At 45.6% G+C, this 6,104-nt stretch overlaps 1 protein-coding gene across 2 annotated transcripts in view; it reads right to left on the bottom strand.

Moving 5' to 3' along the window:
• The window catches only part of LOC144807652 (uncharacterized), a 166,742-nt gene that overhangs the window by 92,651 nt on the left and 67,987 nt on the right, over positions 1-6,104 (bottom strand). The gene's annotated exons all lie outside the window — the stretch shown is intronic.

Genomic DNA, 6,104 nt, shown 5'->3' with positions numbered 1-6,104 from the left:
CTCACTCCAGACTACCAAAGGGAGTAACCATTCCTTTGTATGTGGTCAGTCTACTACCCTGTGAAGTGTAAGAGTTGTCCCCTTTCTCCCATCTGCCCAGAAAGACCCATCGGGATGCAGATGGATGCAGATGGGTGCTAAATCACACCCAACCCTTGCAGTGTCTGTGGCTCTCTAGAAGGAATACACAAAGGGGTCGGTCACCTAGCCCAGACGTGTACTAGAGACAGGGTGTAAGACACAAAGAGCAGTACAAGCAGACAAAAGTCCACTTTCTAAAAGTAGCTTTTCTAAAATAGTAATGTTAAATCCGACTTTACCAGTAAGGAAAATGCTACTTACCAGTATGCATCTGTTCTTGGCATGTAGAGCTGCAGAGTTGTACACTTAGCATTAGATCGCCACCTGGTGGTGGGCTCGGATGATTGCATGTTGTTGTCATCTTGTTAGAAGTCTTTGTAGTCACGAGATAGGTGACTCCTTCCTTGGACGATAGTGACTATGGGCATTGGCTCCATCCTTAGATTGTTTTTCGCCATGATGGGAAATGATGGAGTTAGTAGAAGTAAAGAAAAAAGATGTCCATGCGTGTGCATCTAAGTAAGATAAAACTGGAACAGATACAGGTCCCGGAAAGGCGGGAGGGCGTGTACAACTCTGCAGCTCTACATGCCAAGAACAGATGCATACTGGTAAGTAGCATTTTCTGTTCGAGGCATATGAGCTGCAGATTGTACACTTAGCATCGATTGTGCAGCACTGTCCCCCCTAGCGGTGGTCACCTGTATCTGTTGCAGTAGTTTGTAAGAGAGTTTTAAGGACAGCTTGGCCTACTGCAGCTTGCTGCTTGGCTTGCACATCAACACAGTAGTCTTAGTGAAGGTGTGTGTTGTAGACCATGTTGCAGCCTTGCCTATGTCCTCTAGGGGGAAGTTTCCTAAGAAAGCCATAGAGGCTCCTAGTTTGCGTGTTGAGTGCGCTCTAGGAGGAACTGTTAATGTACGTTTTGCGTTTTGATAGCATATTTGTATACATTTTACAATCCACCTGGCAATCCCACCTTTAGAGATTGGGTTGCCTTTATAAGGTGGAAAGAAAGACACAAATAGTTGTTTTGTTTTTCGAAAAGACTAGTCCTATCTATATAGTAGAGAAGAACTCTTTAAACATCTCATGTGTGTGGAGCCCTTTCTGCTACAGAGTTTGGGTTTTGGAAAACACAGGTAATTCTACAGATTGGTTTAAATGAAAAGGAGTTCTGACATTTGGAAGGAATTTTGGATTAGTTCTTAAACCACTTTGTTACGATGTAGTTGTAAAAATGGTTCTTGTATTGTAAATGCTTGTATTTCACTTACTCTTCTAAGAGAGGTGATAGCAATAAGAAAAGCTGTTTTCCACGTGAGGAATTGCAGTTCACATTTATGTAAAGGCTCAAAAGGGGGTCCCATGAGTCTTGTAAGAACAACGTTTAGGTTCCATACTGGAGAAGGTGGCAACCTGGGAGGGATGATTCTTTTTAATCCTTCCATAATGCTTTAATTGCAGGCACTCTGAAAAGAGACAGATGTTGTCTGTTTTGTAAATATGCTGCAATTGCTGCAAGGTGTAGGCATATGGATGAATATACGAAGTTACACCTTTGTAAATGTAAAAGGTAACAAATAATATTCTGGATGGAGACATCCAAGGGATCAATGTGGTTATTGTTGAATAAATTGCGAATCTCTTCTCTAGGAGAGTGGGGTCTGCAATCCTATGGTCACCCCAGATTTTTGCTTTTTGCTTCACTGGTTTACGACTTTCCCTGGCTGTGGGCCTGCTAATCAGACCCACAGCCTAGCTGTTCTCTCTCTAAATTGACAACCATGTACCTTAGGTGCATTTACCAATTGGTACTGGGCCACCTTATCAGTCCCTGTACAGTATACCTTAGGTATCCAGGGCATAAGTGTACCCAGGGCCTACTAGGGGCTGAAGCATGTATTATGCCACCCCTGGCTGGCCAACTAAACAGACACAACTGGCTGCACGACAGCTGGGGCAAGGTGGTGTAATCACCCTTTGCTTTAGATATAGTTACCTATAACTAAACCTAAAATGGACACATATATTCCTATCAGTCACTCCTATGGAAGGCCTTATCAATCCTGAAGGCAGAGTGCTTGGAATTATGTGAGATGGTGCTCTGGCATGAGCTGATCCCGTTTGTAGCTTGCGGAAACAAGTCCTAATAGCTGTTCCATGATAACGCTATACCATATACTCTTAAGTGCATTATAATCCTCGCGGTTAAATGCCAACTCTGGTATAACATTATCAAGACATGTCGAGTGAGGTGTCATACGATTTGGAATACTACCCCCTCGCCAATTCTGGCGACGGGGGTAGCATTTTTATTTTTATTTTTATTTTTTTATTTTTTTTATATGCTTATAAAGCGCCAGAATAGACCCCCGAAGGGGTATCTCAACGCTATTACTGCAAAAGGAGTATTATATTATATAGCGGTGTGTCCAATGGTGATGTTTTGGGCAAGAAAGGCTATTGGTTAATGGGAAACAAGTGTGTTTTTAGGGTTTTCCGAAAGATCAGGTGACTGGTAAGAGATCTTGGTTTGGGGACAAAGAGTTCCAGAGTACTGGTCCAGCATATGCCAGCGCACGGCCACCTTGCCTGGTCTTCTTTACTCTGGGTACCTGCAGAAGCTGCTGGTTACTGGAGCGCAAAGAGCGCTCAGGGATATAGGGCTGGAAAATTTCCGTCAGATATTTGGGGCCCTCCCCTATCATGCTCTTGTGAATAGTACATAGAGTTTTAAACTGGACTCGTTTCCTCACTGGGAGCCAGTGGAGTCTGGCCAGTAGGGGACAGGAGGGAGTCCTTGGTGGAGCGTTCAGGACAATCCTTGCTGCTGTATTTTGGATTACCTGCAGTTTCTTAAGTTGTTCCTCATTTGCTCCAAGGAGCAAACCGTTGCAGTAATCCACCCTGCTGATGACAAGAGCCTGTACAAGCATTTTCCTATGATGGTCCGGCAAGTAGGGGAAGACTCGTCTTAACATCCCAATAGCCCGAAAACAGGTACCGGCAACCTGATTTACATGATCTTTAAAAGTGAGTTGCTGATCAAGTAACACTCCCAGGTTCCTAACCGTGCTCTTGGGAATGGGGACGGGGCCTAGTTCTTGGGGCCACCAGTCAGATGACCAGTGTGTTGCCGCTTGGCCAAACAACATGACCTCGGTTTTCCCTACGTTACACTGCAGACAGTTTGATGACATCCATTCTACAATGGCTCTCATACCATCTGCAAAAGATCTTATTATTGCAGGTGTAAGATTTTTGAAGGGAGAAAGGAGTTGGGTGTCGTCAGCATACGACACCGGGGTGAACCCGAAAGACCTTGCTAAGTTGGCTAGGGGGGCCACATACACGTTGAAAAGTGTGGGGCTTAAACAAGAGCCTTGTGGCACTCCCTTATTGAGCTCCCTGTGAATGGATTTGTGGGAGCCCAGCCTAACTTCCTGGGATCGGCCAGACAAAAAGCTCTCCACCCACTCCAGAGGCCCTCCTTCCACGCCTACCTCCCTTAGGCGGTTGAGAAGCACCATGTGAGACACCGTATCAAAAGCGGCGGAAAGGTCCAACAGCACCAGAATCATAGAGCTACCGTCATCCAGTGCCATCTTGATGTTGTTGGTCACTGTTTGAAGGGCTGATTCTGTGCTGTGGTTAGGCCTGAACCCAGATTGTGAATAGTCCAGGCCTTCCGTCGCTTCAAGATGTTGGGAAAGATAGGTGTTCACGTGCCTCTCCGCGATCTTGCCTAAATAGGGTAGGAGAGAGATAGGTCGTAAGTTGGAGAGGTCTGTCCATGGGGATGATGCTTTTTTTCTTATCGGGTTCACCACTGCCTTTTTCCAGTCTGCTGGGACCTGGCCTTTCATAAGGGAGGTATTGATCACTTCCAATATGTGGGGTCCCAGAAGAGAGACCATAGGGCCAACCATTTTGGCAGGAATTAGGTCATTAGGGGACCCTGATTTAATATGGCTGCAGAGGGAGAGGAGCTCTGTATTGTCAATCGGAGGAAAGGATATCAGAGGGGGTTTTTTATATATTGCCGGGATCTGAGGAGGACAATTGTTAGTCTTGTTAGTGACATTATTAGCTGCTACTATTCTTTCGTAGATAATATTTATTTTATCCTCAAAGAATAGAGAGACTTTATCGCATAAATCCTGCGAGAAGTCATCGGAGCTCTCACACGCAGTTGGTTTGATAACATTCTTCAGAATATTGAAGAGCTCCTTGGAGCAATTGCCCGCTTCTACTATCTGTTGTGATAGGTGTTGTTTCCTAGCTAACTTTATGTTTTTATAATACTCTGATTGGGCATCTAGGAAAGCTGCTCGGCTATTCTCGGTTTTCCTTTTCCTCCATGCCTTCTCAGCTCGTCTGCATTTTTGTTTTCCTGCTCTCAACTCATTGGTATACCAGCTTTCTTGCTTAGACGCAGGATACTGCTTGTGCCGTTTAAGAGGAGCTAAGATGTCAATGGCTTGCTTGATGGAGTCATTGAGCTTAGCTATGGCCATATCTGCTGTGTCTGTTTCCTGAAAATCAGGACTTATCCAAACTTCCTGGACTTTGTTGGCAGTAACTTTGTGCCATTGTTGTCGCCAGGTGGGGGGAGAGGAGCACTTTTAGCGGGTCTTGTTGGAGTTAGTAATAAAAATTCTAACATAGAGTGATCTGTCCATGATATTTCTTTTGCCGGAGAGCAGATTACTTTGGCACAGTTGCAGAAAAGTAGATCAAGCATGTGTCCTCCTTTATGAGTGGATCCATGGTTTTGTAGTTCTAGACCCAAATTCGAGAGGTCTGTGATCAGAGCTGTGGATTCAGACAGTGTTGGGCGATCTACGTGCGTGTTAAAATCACCTAAAAGAAGAAAATCTTCTTTAGATTTAAGATGAGGGACTAAGATTTCTTGGAGGGTGAGTGCAAAATTGGGGTTTGGTCCCGGGGGCCGGTAAACCAAAGCACCTTTCCAAGTAATGTGGTTGGTTAAAAAGATTTTAAAAATCATAATCTCTAACTGTGAGTATAAATGTTGTTCTGTAATAGTGATTTTTATGTGGTCCTTATATATAATTGCCAGGCCACCTCCTGTTTTAATTTCTCTATCCAGATGTTTGATCTTATACCCGGATGGAATCCCCATTGCTATGGCTGTGATTGTATGGGGTTTTAACCATGTTTCAACAAGAAAACAAATATCCGGCTGAGTAGAGTAAATTAAATCCCAAACCTGATGTTGATGCTTGGGTAATGATCGCACATTTAGAAGGAAACTCTTCAAGCCCTGTGGGAGGGTATTAAGGTCGGAAAGAAGAATGCTATTTTTAGACCCTTCTAGAGGGACACGACATGTATGTAACTGAGAACCCCGGTTAAAGTTAACTCGAGCCTTGGCATCACAAAATGGATGCTGCCACCACAGACACAAGTCTGACCTCCTGCTGCTGGGAGTCCTTCCAGCGAGGGCGGCTTGGACAAAGGGTTTCCTGCCTTGGGAGGTGCTCGCACCACCCCAGACAGGATTTTGTGTATTGGGTAGGGTAGGCTTGAAAGGAATGAGACATGCCCGGGGCACACAAGGTGTCCTGTGCATACACCGGTTCCAACCAGTTGCTGGGGCATCCCTGCCCCAGCTCTGGCGGGAAGCCGGACAAAGGATAGGGGGTGTAGCCAACCCCCTTCCTGGTCCCACCCAGGGGAGGGACCTAGTCAGTAGTGCAGCCCCCTTTAGCAGGATAAAGGTAGGAGCTGGTCCCATTCCAAATCAGATTATCCTGAACTATTAAACAAGAAGAAACTCTGGCCCTTCGACGTTCTGCTCCACAGAAGACTGAAGAATCTCCCTTGTGGACAAGGAGTGTCCACCCTGCACAAGCAGGCACCATCAAGTGTCCAGCGGCTTCCCTTTGTCGTCTTCCCTCGAGGATCCAGACTTCAGAGCCCGACGAGACCCGGATTCCCAGACCTCTCCGACCTCAACCCACATCTGCAGCAAAGCTGAGACCCGTGGGTGCGAC

Source organism: Lissotriton helveticus, chromosome 1_2, assembly GCF_964261635.1.
Source record: "Lissotriton helveticus chromosome 1_2, aLisHel1.1, whole genome shotgun sequence".
Lineage (NCBI taxonomy): Eukaryota > Metazoa > Chordata > Amphibia > Caudata > Salamandridae > Lissotriton > Lissotriton helveticus.
Note: the sequence above shows the minus strand (reverse complement) of the source record. Positions and strands in the feature narration are given on the sequence as shown.